The sequence below is a fragment of the Oncorhynchus mykiss genome, chromosome 14 (genome assembly GCF_013265735.2).
Source record: "Oncorhynchus mykiss isolate Arlee chromosome 14, USDA_OmykA_1.1, whole genome shotgun sequence".
Lineage (NCBI taxonomy): Eukaryota > Metazoa > Chordata > Actinopteri > Salmoniformes > Salmonidae > Oncorhynchus > Oncorhynchus mykiss.
This window is the reverse complement of record NC_048578.1, coordinates 36,360,725-36,381,754: the sequence shown is the minus strand read 5'-3', so window position 1 is coordinate 36,381,754 and position 21,030 is coordinate 36,360,725. Positions and strand designations below refer to the sequence as shown.

Sequence of the window (21,030 nt, the reverse complement as noted above, 5' to 3'; positions counted from 1 at the left end):
AATGCCCAGGTTTTCCAGGAATATCGGTTGGAGGATTCCCAGATTTCCTGCTTATCTCAAGCATATTAGTCTCACAACAATGTATAGAATAGAGCTGGCGCCAGTAGATATGGAGGGTCTGCGGTCTGGTTGAGCGCTGTAGTTAGCGCTGTAGTTAGCGCTGTAGTTAGTGCTGTAGTTAGCGCTGTAGTTAGCGCTGTAGTTAGCGCTGTAGTTAGCGCTGTAGTTAGGCCAGGGGCCCAGTCTGACATTCACTGTAATACTGTTTATGGCAAAGGCATGGCAGCACAAAAAAAATAGAAAAGAAAATACATACAAATCCCGAAAGGACATCGTTCACTTTGAATCCTTCAATGTTCTTGGTCTTCTGTGATTAATTAGGAACAACAGCTCACTGAAACGAGCATCCGGAGATTCCTAATGGACCCACTCCTCTTCTGCTGGGTCTCGACCAGAATGTGTTTCCTTTCCAAAGAGCAACAACAAATATCACACAGTCAGCAACACAAAAAAAAACAGATTGTCCAAAATGAGCATCCCCAGGCTTCCGACGCCTTGACCCAGAATCGGTTCCCCCTTTCCACTTGCAACAACAACCATCACCAAAACATGCTGTTGCCATATCTCCCAGTGAGATATTTATTTAACCTTTATTTAACTAGGCAAGTCAGTTAAGAACCAATTCTTATTTTCAATGACAGCCTAAGAATAGTGGGTTAACTGCCTGTTCAGGGGCAGAACAACAGATTTGTACCTTGTCAACTCGGGGATTTGAACTTGCAACCTTCCGGTTACTAGTCCAACACTCTAACCACTACGGTACCTGCCCCCTCTACACTCTAACCACTAGGCTACCCTGCCGCCCCAAATACATGGAACTGGATAGCACTCTGACTGTTAGTTAACAACAATGCCACATTGAACATATCAAACCACCAAATGGCAGCAGTGGGATTTCAACGTGGTCTCTCCTCTCCTCTCCTCTCCTCTACTATCCTCTCCTGTCCTCTGTCTGGTGTTCTGTTCTGAAGTGACTTGACTGGGCTAAGTAGAGAGAGTAGAGGGAGTTAGCTATATCCTGCGTCCCAAGTGGAACCCTACTCTCCCTATATAGTCCATTACTTTTGATCAGGACCCATAGGGAATAGGGTGCTATTTGGGATGCAGACTATGTCTCGAGGGGTACCTGCCTGTTTATCATTTCATACACAGTAGCATGAGAGAAGCTCCTGCCACCTCCCATCTTCCACAGTCCTACAATAGTCTCGCTCCACTCCGCTCAGCCCCAGGGACCATAATTACCCCGCTTCCTGCATAAAAAGGCGTGTGATGGTGTGAGCTATGGGAACATGACTCTGTCTGTGTGTGTGTCCTGACAAAGCAGACATTTCACCCTTCACATGCTAGCCCTTCTTCAGCCTCATTTCAATAGCATTGCCGGATGCTCAATACCGAGTTCTATGTGTTGAGGCACTGTGCTGTAGAGTTGTCTGAGTTCTATGTGTTGAGTGGAGAAAAAGACGATCAATCTTCAGTGCTTGGAAAAGTCATTCTGAAGGACATTTCAAAATATATATACTGTACAAAAATATAAACACAATATGTAAATTGTTGATCCCATGTTTCATGAGCTGAAATAAAACATCACAGAAATGTTCCAAATGGCACCCCTTTCCCTACATTTCCCATGGGCATAAGCAGTGCACTATTTCAGAGATATGTGCCAATTTGGAATGCATCCAACTCTCTTTTCTACAGAACCATGGCAACTGGTCTTATTGAAGTGAGAAATACATTCTGAATTCATGTAGCATCCTGAGACTGTGTTGTTTCCATGGGGTTGGCTCAGGGTGGCTAGTCCTCTAACTGTCTCTCTCTAGACCATTCATTTTCTCGGGCCCTTCAATTACATTTTTTCTATTTTGTGTAGCAGCATTTTGATATGGGGATTGTTGTTCAGCCAAACTATTGAAAAGAGAGAACAGCTAATCCTTTTGTGAATATGCCTCTGAAAGGAAATTCTCAAGATGATTTATCCTGGCCAATTTCCAAGAGTAGAAGATGTTTTGCTATTTTAGAAACGCGAGTTGATAAAACGGCATATACAAAACTGATTTATCTCCCCAATCGATCTTTTTTGACAATCAGCACATGCTGGAGAACTCACAGACACATACACACACAACATCTAAGCTCTAATGCATTCTGTAACGTGAGAGCTGAGTGAGACGATATAAATCCCCTCTGTGATGATGGTTTGACATTCCCAAGAAAAGCCCTGTACTGTGCAAGGCGCACAAAATGACATTCACGGCACTGTTCTTTTACGCCGCTTTGAAAGCGACATCACGTATTAGAACCGTAGAGATGATGATGGGAGATATGTCTGCACAGAGGGGAACGATCCACCGAGACAACTAGCGAGGCAGCTATAGCTCGAGGCAGCAGAACGGTGTAATTGATCCCATCTGCCGGAATGAGAGCTATTCCGGGTGGGTTAATCACGTGTCCTCTGGGAAGCGCTTTAGTTTTTGGGACGCATAGAGCGAGTCAGCGTACTATTGCCAGTAGGCTAGTTAGTAGTCCTAGTTAGTGTACTTGGAACATATATCCACGGTAATGGCTAATCAACCGATAGGCTATAAAAAGTAGAACAATGTACGTGTTTTAAATTTTGGAAATGGGATAATGAGAGAGACGTAAGAGCGCGCGCTCTCTGGCACCTACTGCTCGTGAAAACTTCGGAGACAAGAGATCAGCACCAGCTAGGATTGAGAGGCTGCAAAGTGTTCTGTATCCGTTACTGTTACCACCACAACAAGTCAAGTCATCTGAGCGCGGGCAGTCACTGTCTGAAAGAGTTCGAGGTAGGCTGGGTTACTATTTTTATTTACAGTCCTTATTCCTATTATGTTGAATAGCCTATGTGCTTTAACCGTCTATAATGTCTGGAGGGCGCGTGGAGATGGAGGAAATACGCACACGTAAATGCGTCATGGATCCAAAATTATCATATCCCCAAACCGATAAATAATTATAGCAATTAAAATCATGCTGTGTTTAAATGAATGTGTGAACCAAATATATTAGCCTACGTGGGTGAATGTGTTATTGCGCGGACTCTAACCTACCCATAGAGCATGTGTGTCAGACAAAAATATTAAACATGTGACCACTCCAGTATTAACGTCACACCATGGAGCCAAAGGTGCCTTCAAATCTCCAACATAGTAGGTCAACATTAAATCATTAAATAATATTAAATAGTGAAGAAGTTACTACAGAACAATATTCAACCCTACTGAATAGTAGTAGTCGTAGGTCCTCCAAATGTCCATTGTATCAATTATGGATTCGTCTACTATGGCTAGCCTATATTTTATAATGGACATTGGATTTGATATTCTATACCAATTTGGTGAGACTGGCTGTGTAGTATGCAACATCACATACATTCATTGTAATCTCTGTGGACGCTAGGTAGGACAAGGGGATTTGAACCCTTGCTTTGTGTCTGGTGTTCCAAACGTCTTGGTTGGTTTCTGGACTGGTCCTGGTTGTTGGACTGGTCCTGGTTGTTGGACTGGTCCTGGTTGTTGGACTGGTCCTAGTTTCTGGACTGGTCCTGGTTTCTGGACTGGTCCTGGTTGTTGGACTGGTCCTGGTTTCTGGACTGGTCCTGGTTGTTGGACTGGTCCTGGTTTCTGGACTGGTCCTGGTGGTTGGACTGGTCCTGGTTGTTGGACCGGTCCTGGTTGTTGGATTGGTCCTGGTTTCTGGACTGGTCCTGGTTGTTGGACTGGTCCTGGTTTCTGGACTGGTCCTGGTTTCTGGACTGGTCCTGGTTGTTGGACTGGTCCTGGTTGTTGGACTGGTGCTGGTTGTTGGACTGGTCCTGGTTTATGGACTGGTGCTGCTCTAAGGATGACCTCTGTACTAACCTGTTCTGTCTGGCACTACAAGTGCAAATCTCTTATAACAGTTTGTGACGCTCTACAGGAGGTCCATTCCTTTAGGGTGCATCCCAAATAGCACCCTATTCCCTATGGGTCCTGGTCAAAAGTAGTGCACTACATAGGGAATAGGAACTCTAACAGCTGCCAACTTGCCATCCTCCACTAGTGATGTCTTCATGTGGCATCAGTGGTTAATAAGACTGCTCTCACTGGGAGTACACAATGGAGCTGCTGGACAGTAGACATGGCCGTTAGCAATGACGAATACAGCTGACACAGTCATTTATCAATTACCTACAAGGAGAGCTGTCATCTCTGTATCTCTGGCTGGAGTATAATTATTAACCCAATAACCTATTCCTTCGGCTGTTACGGGGATTGTCATTTAGGACAGAACCATAGAACCATTTCAAAATGTCAACCCAATAAGGTGCCGTGTGCTCTTTTTGGAAGACTTGTGTTGCGTCTTATGTTTTACGGTGGTGTTAGTCATCATTTAATAAGAGCAGGATAGACACCCATCGTATTTGGTTACAGATTATACACGCTTTAGAAAAGATTCAACGTGTTGTGTGTCTAACCCTGCCCAGACTAGCGTCTGTCAACAAACAGTGGTCTTCAGAGCCGGTTGTCATATCCTTTGTTTGCCCAGGGAGATCCTAGTGACTTCAGTTTCAATGACAGGTGCTGCTCAGAGATGACTGTCTGTCTCCAATGGCACCCTATTCCCTATGTAGTGCACTACATTTGACCAGGGCCCACATCGGGGGGGTACTTGTCAAAAAATTGTGCACTACATAGGGAATAGGGTGCCAATTTAGAACACTGTCTTTGTCTCAAACTATAAGAAACCCATCGTAAGGAAGTAGCTGTCTGACTCTCAGCAGATGATGAAAGCTAGCTGTCAAGTCAGAATGTGGCATTTGGAAGGCAGGGCGGCAGGCCACCCTTATCTGTACATACGAAGGCAAGGAGCCTCAGTCTGCAAACAGCATGTGGTCTAGCATGTTGTTTTTTCAGCTTTGCATGTCAGTGTGTTGATGCTGGATAACTTAAGAAGCTTTCTGTCAGGAATTACATTTTAAATACACCAATAAGTATGTGTGTAGCCTGAGTGCCAGTCTGTTTGTGCTATCGTGCCAACTCCTTGTCATGCCAAATATTTCTGAGACCAGGCTAGGATGTATCGTGATGTGCTTCAAATGTTCTGTTCCTTATTCATATTAAATTGTACATGGACTTTTAAGCCTCTCCAAGCTATGCTCTGTTTATCTGTTGCATATGTTTTAGCCTACAGTGTACAGTGCCTTGCAAAAGTATTCACCCCCTTGGTGTTTTTCCTATTTTGCTGCATTTCCACCTGTAATATAAATGGATTTTTATTTGGATTTCATGTAATGGACATACACAAAATAGTCCAAATGGATGAATTGAAATGAAAAAAAGAACTTGTCAAAAAAAAATCAACTACAAAAAAACAACTAGAAAGTGGTGTGTGTATATGTATTCACCCCCTTTGCTATGAAGCCCCTAAATAAGATCTGGTGCAACCAATCAACTTCAGAAGTCACATAATTAGTTAAATAAAGTCCACCTGTGTCACATGATCTCAGTGTATATATATATATATATATATATACACCTGTTCTGAAAGGCCCCAGAGTCTGCAACACCACTAAGCAAGCGGCACCATGAAGACCAAGGAGCTCTCCAAACAGGTCAGGGCCAAAGTTGTGGTACAGATCAGGGTTGGGTTATAAAAAATATCTGAAACTTTGAACATCCCACAGAGCACCATTCCATCCATTATTAAAAAATGGAAAGAATATGGCACCACAACAAACCTGCCAAAACTCACGGACCAGACATGTAGGGCATTAATCAGAGAGGCAACAATGAGACCAAAGATAACCTTGAAGGAGCTGCAAAGCTCCACAGTGGAGATTATCTGAGTATCTGTCCATAGGACCACTTTAAGCCGTACACTCCACAGAGCTGGGCTTTACGGAAGAGTGGCCAGAAAAAGCCATTGCGTAAAGAAAAAAATAAGCTAACATGTTTGGTGTTCGCCAAAAGGCATGTGGGAGACTCCCCAAACATATGGAAGAAGGTACTCTGGTCAGATTAGACTAAAATGTAGCTTTTTGGCCATCAAGGAAAACGCTATGTCTGGCGAAAACCGAACACATCACCCCGAGAACAACATCCCCACAGTGAAGCACTGTGGTGGCAGCATCATTCTGTGGTGATGTTTTTCATCGGCAGGGACTGGGAAACTGGTCATAATTGAAGGAATGATGGATAGCGCTAAATACAGGGAAATTCTTGAGGGAGACCTGTTTCAGTTTTCCAGAGATTTGAGACTGGGACAGAGGTTCACCTTCCAGCAGGATAATGACCCTAGGCATACTGCTAATGCAACACCCGAGGGGTTTAAGGGGAAACATTTAAATGTCTTGGTATGGCCCAGTCAAAGCCCAGACCTCAATCCAATTGAGAATCTGTGGTATGACTTAAAGATTGCTGTACACCAGCGGAACCCATCCAACTTGAAGGAGCTGGAGTAGTTTTGCCTTGAAGAATGGGCAACAATCCCAGTGGCTAGATGTGCCAAGCTTATAGAGACATACCCCAAGAGACTTGCAGCTGTAATTGCTGCAAAAGGTGGCTCTACAAAGTATTGACTTTGGAGGGGGGTGAATAGTTATGCATGCTCAAGTTTTCTGTTTTTTTGTCTTATTTCTTGTTTTTTTTCGCAATAAAAAATATTTTGCATCTTCAAAGTGGTAGGCATGTTGTGTAAATCAAATGATACAAACCCCCCAAAACTCTATTTGAATAATTCCAGGTTGTAAGGCAACAAAATAGGAACAATTCCAAGGGGGGTGAATACTTTTGCAAGCCACAGTATGTGGCTTCCAGGATGGTGTCCTCCAGGATGGTGTCCTCCAGGATGGTGTCCTCCAGGACGGTGTGGTGTCCTCCAGGATGGTGTGGTGTCCTCCAGGATGGTGTGGTGTCCCCCAGGACGGTGTGGTGTCCCCCAGGATGGTGTGGTGTCCTCCAGGATGGTGTGGTGTCCTCCAGGAGGGTGTGGTGTCCTCCAGGATGGTGTGGTGTCCCCCAGGACGGTGTGGTGTCCCCCAGGACGGTGTGGTGTCCTCCAGGATGGTGTGGTGTCCTCCAGGACGGTGTCCAATCCCTTTCTCTCCATTCTCTCTCCTCTCGGTGTCCTCTAATATACTTTTAAATGAGAAAAATCCACTTCTGTTTGATACTGAGAGAGCAGATTCATGCCATTCCTACGGATGACCTCACCTGCTGTGTCAACTGTATTTCCAGACGACTGTGTTTGTGTGGTTACCACCGTGTACTATTCTCCTCTCAGGGTTATTATAAGTGGAACAGGTGCTGGGGACGGAATAGCTGCAGGGAAGGACAGTCCCGTGGTGAGCGCTAGATAGGTGACGTGTCTGTACATCACATCTACAACAACCAACAATGCCAAGAATGTGAGGAAATCATTGTGTCTCAAATGCCACCCTGTTCCCTATATAGTGTAGTGCACTATGAATGACACCCTATTCCCTATATACTGTAGTGCACTACATTTGACCAGAGCCCGACAGGGTGCATTTTGGGAAGCAGCCCATGCAGGTTGGAAGCCATTATAATGTTGTTCGCTGTTCATCAGGGGTCTAATATTCAATTAGCGGGTCCTCATCTCAAGCTGTGCTCAACGTGTTGCTGAGTGGGAATGCAGAATACCTACGCAGACTGATTGATGAGCAGGGGAGCATACCCCAGTTTTCTTTATGGAGAGAGAGAGAGAGAGAGAATTCCCAGCACTGTGAAGTTTATTTCTTAATCTGTGGTATCAACAAAATAAATAATGTATTATGATTCCTGGTGATAGTGAGTCAGAGACTTCCCAACCCCCACACAGAGGCATCATGCCTATAGTGGGTCAGAGACCTCCTAACCACCACACAGAGGCATCATGCCTATAGTGGGTCAGAGACCATCCAACCCCCACACAGAGGCGTCATGCCTATAGTGGGTTATAGTGGGTCAGAGACTTCCCAACCCCCCACACAGAGGCGTCATGCCTATAGTGGGTCAGAGACCATCCAACCCCCACACAGAGGCGTCATGCCTATAGTGGGTCAGAGACCATCCAACCCCCACACAGAGGCGTCATGCCTGTAATGGTTCAGAGACCTCCCAACCCCCACACAGAGGCATCATGCCTATAGTGGGTCAGAGACCTTCCAGCCCCACACAGAGAAGTCATGCCCATAGTAGGTCAGACACCTCCCAGCGTCATGCCCCCTCAGAAATAATAAGATTGACTTTTTGGGGGTTTGTTTGTTTTTTCTCTGAAATACTACACGCAACTTAACAATTTTATAAAGTTGATTTTAGCCAGCCCAGATAGGTTCCCAATCTCCCAACCTCATAACTAGCTGCCAAGAAGCCATTTCAGGCTATCAATCAAGTTAAGAGTAACTAGCTTGTCTAAATATTGTCGTGTAAATTCTACACAGGGTCACTCAAAAGTCAATCTTAAATGAATCATTCTTTATAATCAGCGTACTGGAGAGGTTCCAACCAACTCAATGCACCCAGAACACATGTCGATCAGGAGCTCTAACGGGGCAGTCCCGTTCCATCTCTCATATACTGGTTACATGCGCATAGTTCATAGGGTTGGTTCCGGCATGTGTCTGGCATCGTCTCCTATCTTATCTCATAGAACATATTCTGGGGGCGTTCTGCCAGATGGTCCTAAGGAGGGGGTCATGTCCCCCCCCCCCCTCCTCAGATTGTCTCGTCTACTTTTTGCCACCTCATATTTTTGTTGTGCATGACTCCCTCGCCCCCCAACAAACACTCTTATAATCAATAGCACGACCCCTTGACTCAGAGGCAAATTAACTTCCAGCCATGTCATGGCCCTCGCAGGCACAAAGGATTTGCATTGCACTGTTCATTAGCATAACGAGTAAATTCAGTAGTAGGCTACAGGGTCGTAATTATAATATATATTGGGGGGGACATGTTGACTCCATGGCTACGGCTAACCTCCTGTGACGGTGAGAAGAATATGGCTCCTCTATCCATGGAGGCTATGTCAGCGGAACTGAGCTGTCACGCCGATTAATACCTAGCATAGTATTGTAGAGACAGACAGCAGTCACATCATCTTAGTAGACAGGATGTCTGGACAGCCCCCCCAGTAAGTAAGGTCCCTTGCATGACCCCCGCATAACTGTCGGTCACAGGGTGAAGGGACAAGGTCAGGCCAGGTCACGAACAGACTTGTAATTTCCTGAGGAATTCCATCCCCACAGTTCCCTAGTCCCTGGAGGGGAATTTGTGTGGCAGAAAATCACACACAGCTATGAATGACTCACGTCACACGGGTGATATTGACTGAAATGTGTAAGGTTCATGACAGTTGTAATGTCCAAGTCAAGAGATTTACAATGAGTATATGGATGTTGTAAAAATAAAATTGTTGGCTACACGCCTGTCTTTTTAGGCATGATTTCACCCTACAGTACATCACCAACCGTTTGGGCATCAAAGATAATCCCACGTGCATTGTAACTATTTCATGAAAAGCAAAGCACCAGATTGAATTCATAACAAAAGGTCAACAGTGGCGTTCAGATCTGATGAACAATGTACAGTTCTAATACCTCAACAGGGTGGACTGTAACAATGCCCCATGGTATTAACCGGAGTGTTCTGTATGTGGAACACCTAGAGTACCTTAACAAACAGTAACCTGGCCTCAGTTCCCCACCTCACTAATGCTCTATTGGCTGAATAGAAGCAAGTCCCCCGCAGTAATGTTCCAACATCTAGTGGAAAGCCTTCCCAGAAGAGTGGAGGCTGTTATAGCAGCAATGTTCCAACATCTAGTGGAAAGCCTTCCCAGAAGAGTGGAGGCTGTTATAGCAGCAAAGGAGGGGCCAACTCCATATTAATGTCCATGATTTTGGAATGAGATGTTCGATGAGCATACTCCTGGTCATGTAGTGTAATGCGATTGTCACGATTGTATATATGTATTGCAATTCGATACTGTGATTTTAGTGCGATACGATGTTTCAAACATATTGATCACCATATATTGGACGGAAGGGTAGCCTAGTGGTTAGGGCATTGGACTAGTCGTTTATTAAGGTTTCAAGTTCAAATCCCCGAGTTGACAAGGTACAAATCTGTCGTTCTGCCCCTGAACAGGCAGTTAACCCACTGTTCCTAGACCAGTTAACCCACTGTTCCTAGACCAGTTAACCCACTGTTCCTAGACCAGCTAACACTGTTCCTAGACCAGTTAACACTGTTCCTAGACCAGTTAACACTGTTCCTAGACCAGTTAACCCACTGTTCCTAGACCAGTTAACCCACTGTTCCTAGGCCAGTTAACCCACTGTTCCTAGACCAGTTAACCCCACTGTTCCTAGACCAGTTAACCCACTGTTCCTAGACCAGTTAACCCACTGTTCCTAGACCAGTTAACCCACTGTTCCTAGACCAGTTAACCCACTGTTCCTAGACCAGTTAACCCACTGTTCCTAGACCAGTTAACCCACTGTTCCTAGACCAGTTAACCCACTGTTCCTAGACCAGTTAACCCACTGTTCCTAGGCCAGTTAACCCACTGTTCCTAGACCAGTTAACCCACTGTTCCTAGACCAGTTAACCCACTGTTCCTAGACCAGTTAACCCACTGTTCCTAGACCAGTTAACCCACTGTTCCTAGACCAGTTAACCCACTGTTCCTAGACCAGTTAACCCACTGTTCCTAGACCAGTTAACCCACTGTTCCTAGACCAGTTAACCCGCTGTTCCTAGACCAGTTAACCCACTGTTCCTAGACCAGTTAACCCACTGTTCCTAGACCAGTTAACCCACTGTTCATAGGCCAGTTAACCCACTGTTCCTAGACCAGTTAACCCACTGTTCCTAGACCAGTTAACCCACTGTTCCTAGACCAGTTAACACTGTTCCTAGACCAGTTAACACTGTTCCTAGACCATCATTGTAAATAAGATTTTCTTCTTAACTGACTTGCCTAGTTAACAATATATATATCTGCTGCAGAGAGCCAGGACAAAAACAGTTCTGATCAGTCGTGGAAATAAAGTGTTGAAAACATGTTGGCTCCCTATTTAAAGATAAGGGTCTTGCACTGTTCGGAGTGTGGTGTCAGGAAAATAACCTCACACTCAACGTCAACAAAACTAAGGAGATGATTGTGGACTTCAGGAAACAGCAGAGGGAACACCCCCCTATCCACATCGATGGAACAGTAGTGGAGAGGGTAGCAAGTTTTAAGTTCCTCGGCGTACACATCACAGACAAACTGAATTGGTCCACCCACACAGACAGCATTGTGAAGAAGGCGCAGCAGCGCCTCTTCAACCTCAGGAGGCTGAAGAAATTCGGCTTGTCACCAAAAGCACTCACAAACTTCTACAGATGCACAATCGAGAGCATCCTGGCGGGCTGTATCACCGCCTGGTACGGCAACTGCTCCGCCCTCAACCGTAAGGCTCTCCAGAGGGTAGTGAGGTCTGCACAACGCATCACCGGGGGCAAACTACCTGCCCTCCAGGACACCTACACCACCCGATGTCACAGGAAGGCCATAAAGATCATCAAGGACATCAACCACCCGAGCCACTGCCTGTTCACCCCGCTATCATCCAGACGGCGAGGTCAGTACAGGTGCATCAAAGCTGGGACCGAGAGACTGAAAAACAGCTTCTATCTCAAGGCCATCAGACTGTTAAACAGCCACCACTAACATTGAGTGGCTGCTGCCAACACACTGACACTGACTCAACTCCAGCCACTTTAATAATGGGAATTGATGGGAAATGATGTAAATATATCACTAGCCACTTTAAACAATGCTACCTTATATAATGTTACTTACCCTACATTATTCATCTCATATGCATACGTATATACTGTACTCTATATCATCGACTGTATCCTTATGTAATACATGTATCACTAGCCACTTTAAACTATGCCACTTTGTTTACATACTCATCTCATTTGTACATACTGTACTCGATACCATCTACTGTATCTTGCCTATGCTGCTCTGTACCATCACTCATTCATATATCCTTATGTACATATTCTTTATCCCCTTACACTGTGTACAAGACAGTAGTTTTGGAATTGTTAGTTAGATTACTTGTTGGTTATTACTGCATTGTCGGAACTAGAAGCACAAGCATTTCGCTACACTCGTATTAACATCCAACTTGCGCAATATTGTCAAAACGATACAATATAACGTTTGATATATGTTCTGATATGAAACTCTATGGTTTCCCACATCACTAGTTACAGTTTTCTAACTTGGTGTCTTGTTTGGGGAGACCAATGTGTCCCCAGTGCTCACATAAGTAGGCTGTAAAGCTTCTTCTCAGTGTTAAATCATCCACAGCTAATAGCTTTTTCTCATTTTGAGCAGCACTGGTACAAATCCAGTCATTGTAAGGGGCTTGTTAAGAGTCAAATAACTACTTTGTCTGTCTCTCTCTCTCTCTCTCTCTCTCTCTCTCTCTCTCTCTCTCTCTCTCTCTCTCTCTCTCTCTCTCTCTCTTTCTCTCAATTCAATTGAATTCAAGGGCTTTACTGTCATGGGAAACATGTGTTAACATTGCCAAAGCAAGTGAGGTAGATAATATATAAAGTGAATATATAAAGTGAAATAAACAATAAAAATTAACAGTAAACATTACACATACAGAAGTTTCAAAACAATAAAGACATTACAAATGTCATATTATATATATATACAGTGTTTTAACAATGTACAAATGGTTAAAGGACACAAGATAAAATAAATAAGCATAAATATGGGTTGTATTTACAATGGTGTTTGTTCTTCACTGGTTGCCCTTTTCTCGTGGCAACAGGTCACAAATCTTGCTGCTGTGATGGCACACTGTGGAATTTCACCCAGTAGATATGGGAGTTTATCAAAATTGGATTTGTTTTCGAATTCTTTGTGGATCTGTTTAATCTGAGGGAAATATGTCTTTCTAATATGGTCATACATTGGGCAGGAGGTTAGGAAGTGCAGCTCAGTTTCCACCTCATTTTGTGGGCAGTGAGCACATAGCCTGTCTTCTCTTGAGAGCCATGTCTGCCTACGGCGGCCTTTCTCAATAGCAAGGCTATGCTCACTGAGTCTGTACATAGTCAAAGCTTTCCTTAATTTTGGGTCAGTCACAGTGGTCAGGTATTCTGCCGCTGTGTACTCTGTGTAGGGCCAAATAGCATTCTAGTTTGCTCTGTTTTTTTGTTAATTCTTTCCAATGTGTCAAGTAATTATCTTTTTGTTTTCTCATGATTTGGTTGTGTCTAATTGTGCTGTTGTCCTGGGGCTCTGTAGGGTGTGTTTGTGTTTGTGAACAGAGCCCCAGGACCAGCTTGCTTAGGGGACTCTTCTCCAGATTCATCTCTCTGTAGGTGATGGCTTTGTTATGGAAGGTTTGGGAATCGCTTCCTTTTAGGTGGATATAGAATTTAACGGCTCTTTTCTGGATTTTGATAATTAGTGGGTATCGGCCTAATTCTGCTCTGCATGCATTATTTGGTGTTCTACGTTGTACACGGAGGATATTTTAAGGAGGATAAGTCTTGGTTGGTGAGCGGACCCCAGACCCCAGACCAGTATTTTTTGCCAAATCCTAATTGGTATGTTGGTATCTCTCTCTCTCTCACTCCTCTCCCTATTCTATGTACCATATGCATGTCAACGGTTCTCTTGCTGCTACCCCCCCCCCCCCCCCCCCCCCCCCGCCTAAGCATATTACTGTAAATGCACGTCTCCCAGAAAATGACTGTTGATGCTTTGTATGAAAATTGAAAAGCAACTCCAGCACATTGGTGATCTTGATGCTCAACTAGTGGCGGTCAGTGCCATTTATGATTAGGGAGGACATTTTTTTATTTTCTCATGAGCATGGACTTATTTATATTACAGCCCATTGGATGACTGTCATTCATATTCCATTCACCCGGTTCAATGTAACATGGATAGGTTTAAGCTACTACATGATACTCAAATTTTCCCTATAACCATCATGAGGTTGATACAACCTAGCCTATGACTGAACGTTTACAACGTAGGTGCACACAGGTTGAGAGAAACATTTGAGATGACAGACAGTGACACATGGACAGACAGTGACACGTTCAATACCGCCTTGCACATTCTTGCCTGCATCTAGCTTATTTAGGGTGCAATCATTAGTACAACAGTTGCAAACGAGAGTTTCTATTGGACAAATTCAGGTATTTTTATCTCCAATTTGTTTGCTTCGGTTTAAGAAATGTTTTTCAACAGAATCGGCGGAATGACTACACCCCTGATCACGCATAAACACTGTTCACTTTCATAGCAGCCACGTTGTAGTTCTCCTCTCACCTTTTCCCTTCATTTGTGGATGTCAATGCACAACACAGCAGCTGTATGTAGGGTTGCACATTTTTGGGAATATTCAGAGGTGGAAACTTTCCGTGGGATTTAATGGGAATATATGGGAATTAACGGAAATATATGCAAATGAATATTAATACCATTTAAATGTAGATGTTTTTTTGCATTGGATATATTTATCATATCATATGGAGACAGAAACATAAACCATTTACCTTATCAGAAGCAGAAACATAATTGCAAATTATTAAATCCTTCCAATAAAATAAAAAAACTATTTAGTAATCAAATCAAATTTTATTTGTCACATACACATGGTTAGCAGATGTTAATGCGAGTGTAGCGAAATGCTTGTGCTTCTAGTTCCGACAATGCAGTAATAACCAACGAGTAATTTAACCTAACAATTCCAAAACTACTACCTTATACACACAAGTGTAAAGGGATAAAGAATATGTACATAAAGAAATATGAATGAGTGATGGTACAGAACGGCATAGGCAAGATGCAGTAGATGGTATTGAGTGCAGTATATACATATGTACAGTATGTACAGTACATACATATGAGATGAGTAATGTAGGGTATGTAAACATTATATTAAGTAGCATTGTTTAAAGTGGCTAGTGATATATTTTACATCAATTTCCATCAATTCCCATTATTAAAGTGGCTACAAACTGAACTTTAATTAAATGAGTTGACTATTCACATGGGATGATTTCACTGAACAACAAAAGAAAAGGAATATTGAATGATCCCCAATGATCCATCGCATCTCCCAAAAATATTTTCAACATACATCTGTAAAATGATAGTCTAGAAACTAAAGCTTTGGTTGTCTTCCTCTCAGGCTTCCATGTCTTCTCCCTGGACCTCCTCAATGTCCACCTCTTGAACATTAGACTCTAAGGCCTCATCTTCATTGTCACTATCCAACTTTGTTGAGGATGGCTCGTTGTCCGGCTCAAAAAGCCTCAATTTTGCCCAGATGGAAACCAATATCTCAACCCCTGTATTGGTCAGCCTGTTGCGTGCTTTGGTGTGTGTGTTCCCAAACAAGGACCAGTAACGCTCTGAGGTGGCTGATGTTGGTGGTATTTGGAGGAGGATGAGGAAACATGGGAAAGAGCCTCAGGTCCACAAAGTCCCTTCCACCAGGTGGCTGATGAAATTTGTGGAGTGGTTGAAAAACGAGTTTTAATGATTCCAAACTAAGTGTATGTAAACTTCCAACTTAAACTGTATGTCAATATAAAATATTTTCACCCTACTCAGTATTGTAATCAAAACTTACCAAAACTTACCAGTCCTTGGCTCAGACAGTGTAGTAGTGTGGGCTCAATAGCATCTCATTAGTGTGCAAGATCTTGAGAATCAGCTGCACATGTGATGGAAGAATGCACTGTGATTGAAGGGCTGCAATTCCATTGAATTGGGGATAGTTTAACCAAAATATGCCACAAGTCCTAGAATTGCCTTATGTGTATCCCATAAAAAAGAGTTCGCTGTTATAAGCTAACTTCTTTGATGATTTTAATTCCCGGGCTTAACCTCCCATGGAAAATTCCAGAATTCCAGAAATTTACCAGAACGTTTCCCACCCTTTACAATCCTAGCTGTATGTGACCAGGTGAAAAAACTTTCCAAGCTAAACCATGTCATAACCGCTACACACAGCCTACATCATTGTCCCCATATTAGCTAAAGTAACGTCCTAGTCAGTGTAGCTAATATAACTAATGCGTTAGTAAACCCGCTACAATCATGCAGTAACGTTACAGTGTATAGTGAGTAAACAGTTACACCGGTTGGCCCCGGTGGCAATAAATTAATAAAACCAAAAGCTTACCTTGACTTGGAAGAATTCCAGAGTTGTGTTGGATAGTTATAGCCAGCTAGCTAACATAGCATCCCTCTGTTATAGCCAGCTAGCTAACATAGCATCCCTCTGTTTGAGCAAGGTGTTTGAGTAACTAAACTAGCGGTAGCTTTTGCTTTCAGTGCTAGATTCATTCATTCTCAGTTCATGCTGCAAGAGCTCTGATAGGTTGGAGGATGTCCTCCGAAAGTTGTCATAATTACTGTGTAAGTCTATGGAAGGGGGTGAGAACCAAGAGCCTCCTAGGTTTTCTATTGAAGTCAATGTACCAAGAGGAGGACGGAAGCTAGCTGTCCTCCGGCTACACCATGGTGCTACCTTACAGAGTGCTGTTGAGGCTACTGTAGACCTGCATTGAAAAATAGTGTGTTTGAATCAATTATTTGGCGGCGTGAATATATTTTGCATAGTTTCATGAAAAAATTACTTTTTCAATGTTTTACCAGTTAAAAAAAAAGGAAATTCCCTGAGGGGGATGATCCCCCCCCTTCCTCCTCTGTCTGAGGAACCTCCACTGTGCTCAACAGATTTAATGGATAGTATGCCTGATGTACAGAGCATTCGGAAAGTATTCAGACCCCTTCCCTTTTTCCACATTTTGTTACAGCCTTATTCTAAAATGGATAAAATATGATTGTGTTTTCATCAATCTACACACAATACCCCATAATGACAAAGCAAAAACAGTTTTGTATCCATTTTTGCAAATGTGTAAAAATTTAAAAAACAGAAATACCTTATTTACATAAGTATTCAGACCCTTTGCTATGAGACTCGAAATTGAGCTCAGGTGCATCAGGTTTCCATTGGTCATCCTTGAGATGTTTCTACAACTTGATTGAAGTCCACCTGTGGTAAATTTAATTGATTGGATGTGATTTGGAATGGCACACACCTGTCGATATAAGGTTCCACAGTTGACAGTACATAAATTGAGGTTGAAGGAATTGTCTGTAGAGCTCCGAGACAGGATTGTGTCGAGACGCAGATCTGGGGAAGGGTACCAAAACATTTCTGGAGGCTTGAAGGTCCCCAAGACCTCAGTGGCCTCCATCATTCTTCAATGGAAGAAGTTTGGAACCACCAACATGCCAAACTGAGCCATCGGGGGAGAAGGGACTTGGTCAGGGAGGTGACCAAGAACCCGATGGTCGCTCAGACAGAGCTCCAGAGTTCCTCTGTGGAGATGGGAAAACCTTCCAGAAGGATAACCATATCTGCAGGACTCCAGCAATTAGGCCTTTACGGTAGAGTGGCCAGATGGAAGCCACTCCTCAGTAAAAGGCACATGACAGCCCGCTTGGAGTATTCCAAAAGGCACCTGAAGGACTCTCAGAAAAAAATATTATCTTCTCTGATGAAACCAAGATTGAACTCTTTGGCCTGAATGCCAAACGTTTTCGTCAGAGGAGACTTGGCACCATCCCTACGGTTAAGCAAGGTTGTGGGAGCATCATGCTGTGAGGATGTTTTTCAGTGGCAGGGACTGGCAGACTAGTATCAAGGGAAAGATGAACAGAGAAAAGGACAGAGAGATTTTTGATGAAAACCTGCTCCAGAGCACTCAGGACCTCAGACTGGGTCTTAGGTTCTCCTTCCAACAGGACAATGACCCTAAGCACACAACTCAAGCAACAATGCTATAGCTAGCAATGCTTCGGGACAAGTCTCTGAATGTCCTTGAGTGGCCCAGCCAGAACCTGGACTTGAACCCGATTTGAACATCTCTAGAGACCTGAAAATAGCTGTGGAGCGATGCTCACCATCTAACCTGACAGAGCTTGAGAGGATCTGCAGAGAAGAATGGGAGAAACTCCCCAAATACAGGTGTGCCAAGCTTGTAGTGTCATAACCAAGACTTGAGGCTGTAATCCCTGCCAAAGGTGCTTCAACAAAGTACTGAGTAAAGGGTCTGAATACTTATGTAAATATGATATTTCAGTTCATTTTTTAATACATTTGCAAACATTTCTGAAAACCTGTTTTTGCTTTGTTATTATGGGGTATTGTGCTTAGATTGATGAGGGGGAAAAAACAATTTAATACATTTTAGAATAAGGCCGTAACAAAGTGGAAAAAGTCAAGGGGTCTGAATACTGTAGATGTTATACAGCCTTCAGAAAGTATTCATACCCCTTGACTTATTCCACATTTTGTTGTGATACAGCCTGAATTCTAATTAGTTTAAATCGATTTTTGACAAAGTAAAAACATGTTTTTCTAAAGGTTTGCAAATGTATTGAAAATTAAATGCATAAATATGTCATTTACATAAGTATTCACAGCCCTGAGCCAATACGTTAGAATCACCTTTGGCAGCGACCTGTGAGTCTTTCTGGGTAAGTATCTAAGAGCTGTGAGTCTTTCTGGGTAAGTATCTAAGAGCTGTGAGTCTTTCTGGGTAAGTATCTAAGAGTTTTGCACAACTGGATTGTACAATATTTGTACATTATTATTTTTTGAAATTCTTCCATCTCTGTCAAGTTGTTGTTGATAATTGCTAGACAGCTATTTTCAAGTCTTGCCATAGATTTTCAAGCCGATTTAGGTGAAAACTGTAACTAGGCACTCAGGAACATTCAATGTTGTCTTGGTAATCAACTTCAGTTTATTTTTGGGACCGACCGGCTCGATTCGGTCTTATGTAACAACATTTAAACATTTATTTATTTTTTACATTGGATAGAAGACTCAGAGCTAGAAAGTGGTATATCATACACTACAATGGAGAACAATCGGAAAGTAATTCAACTTTGAAAGTTGATGTTTTGATTGTTTTGGTACACCTACTGGAGAGCTCTTCTTTGTTTACATCCAATCAGCATTGAACATTGACTGACCCATAAAGCATTGTTCACACCCTCTAAAGCCTTAGCCCCACCCATCTCTTTTAAGGATTCACATGTGAAGCAATGTACTAAACAACCAAAGATTTCAAGACTAAAGGCTGGTTTATACTACTGGTGTATTCATAAATTTAATCTGGATTCTCAAAGTGTGCTCAGCGTGTTCATAAACTCGGAGCGTTTCGATCTCTGGAGTGTTCAGAGTGCACTCTGGACGACCTGGTTTAGGAGTAGGGTTGATCCGAATTCTCTGGCCCTAACAACAGCATTCAAGCACCCAAGATAACTAGCTAATGTTGGCTAACGTTGGCTAACTAGCTAATGTTGGCTAACGTTGGCTAACTAGCTAATGTTGGCTAACGTTGGCTAACTGGCTAACTAGCTAACGTTGGCTAACTGGCTAACTAGCTAACGTTGGCTAACTGGCTAATTTGCTAGCTACATCCAGACACAAATGAGAGAACAGCTCACTGACCATTTTACTCGCCCTAGTAGAGCTGGTTAGGCTGCTTTTATATGGATACCGATTGTTGGGGGTCAAGGAAGCCGATGGTCGATATTTTAGGCCGATATTCAATATCATTAAATGTGAATATTCAGTGCACCATAGAATTGGTGCCTTTTCCTATGTTGCTATGTGCAAAATAACTAAATGAACCAGCATATTGGGATTGAGAACAATGTGGCGCAGGCAGCAGCAGCAGCAGCAGAGACGAGGAAACAGCCCTTAATCCCTATTCGGACCGGATTAGTTTTACTGGGGAAGGTTGGGTAATGTAACTATGTGCTCCAGCACAAAACCCCACATCTGTCTGTAATTTTAGTCCCGCCGAATCTGCCATGGCAGTAATTTCTACATGGCAGGAGAGTAACAATTCCAGACAGAATAACCTACTGTTTTTTGGCGAACTCCAAGGTCCGTGCGAATCGACATCCCTGTTTTTTTGAGCGAAATGTCTGAGTTTGACAGGTGTTGCTCGTGATTTGAAAAAAGAAAATAAAAGACTGATTCTATAAATTGAATAAAGTGGTGTGCAGAGCCTATATATGAAGGGCCTACATGTGTGAACTTTCACAGGGAATGCTTTTGTGTGTAGTAATTGAATATTACCAAATGCATCAGTAAAAAATAGTGTGCCTATTTAATGTAACCCATGCTATTAATAGATTGCAAAGCTTCATATAACTGACCTAAACTTTTGGAAATTATAAATGAATTATCGCATCCATAGCCTTAAAACGCATCTCAACTGAAAGGGCACTGTTTAGTTCACATCTGAAGGCTGGAGTTGGAGCATTTAGGACGTCCTGCGGATCGCTAAAACATCCGAATGATTATGATCACACTTCCTCAATTCAAATATTATGGCGACACTATACCAAAGAGGGTTTGGTACGGCTTAGAAACATGTGAACCAAGCTGGAGTTATCAGTGTGTCCTGTTTATCGTCTCGACTTGTTGAAATATCTTCATGTCTATAGAAAGAAATCCTCCAGGCTTCTGTCATAACTGTCAATTTATTGGGGGAAAAAAAATTAAGAATTACACACAGGGCCGTTTGGGGAAAAAAACGAATCTCATCTGAATCGTCGTCTGGAATAACGGACATTCTGAGGTAATAATTACATAACCTCAATGTTCTCTAGTAATACAGGTCCCGTGTGAATAGGGCTTAGCCTAATTAGCTAAGAAAATTGAGGAGAGGAGCAAACCACAACTTAATTAGGTCTATAATCAATAGCCAAACTGTTAAATGTGCCCGGCTTTATACAGCATCCATACACAGTGGATTCAGAAAGTAGTCCCCTTGACTTTTTCCACATTTTGTTACGTTTCAGCCTTATTCTAAAATGAATTAA

At 42.9% G+C, this 21,030-nt stretch overlaps 1 protein-coding gene across 1 annotated transcript in view; it reads left to right on the top strand.

Moving 5' to 3' along the window:
- Window positions 1–2,492: 2,492 nt before the first annotated feature.
- Window positions 2,493–21,030, top strand: part of LOC110510782 (probable E3 ubiquitin-protein ligase MID2) — a 233,786-nt gene continuing 215,248 nt past the window's right edge. The window contains exon 1 of the mRNA XM_036943473.1: window positions 2,493–2,867. The gene's annotated coding sequence lies outside the window, so the exon portion shown is untranslated. The remainder of the gene's footprint in view (window positions 2,868–21,030) is intronic.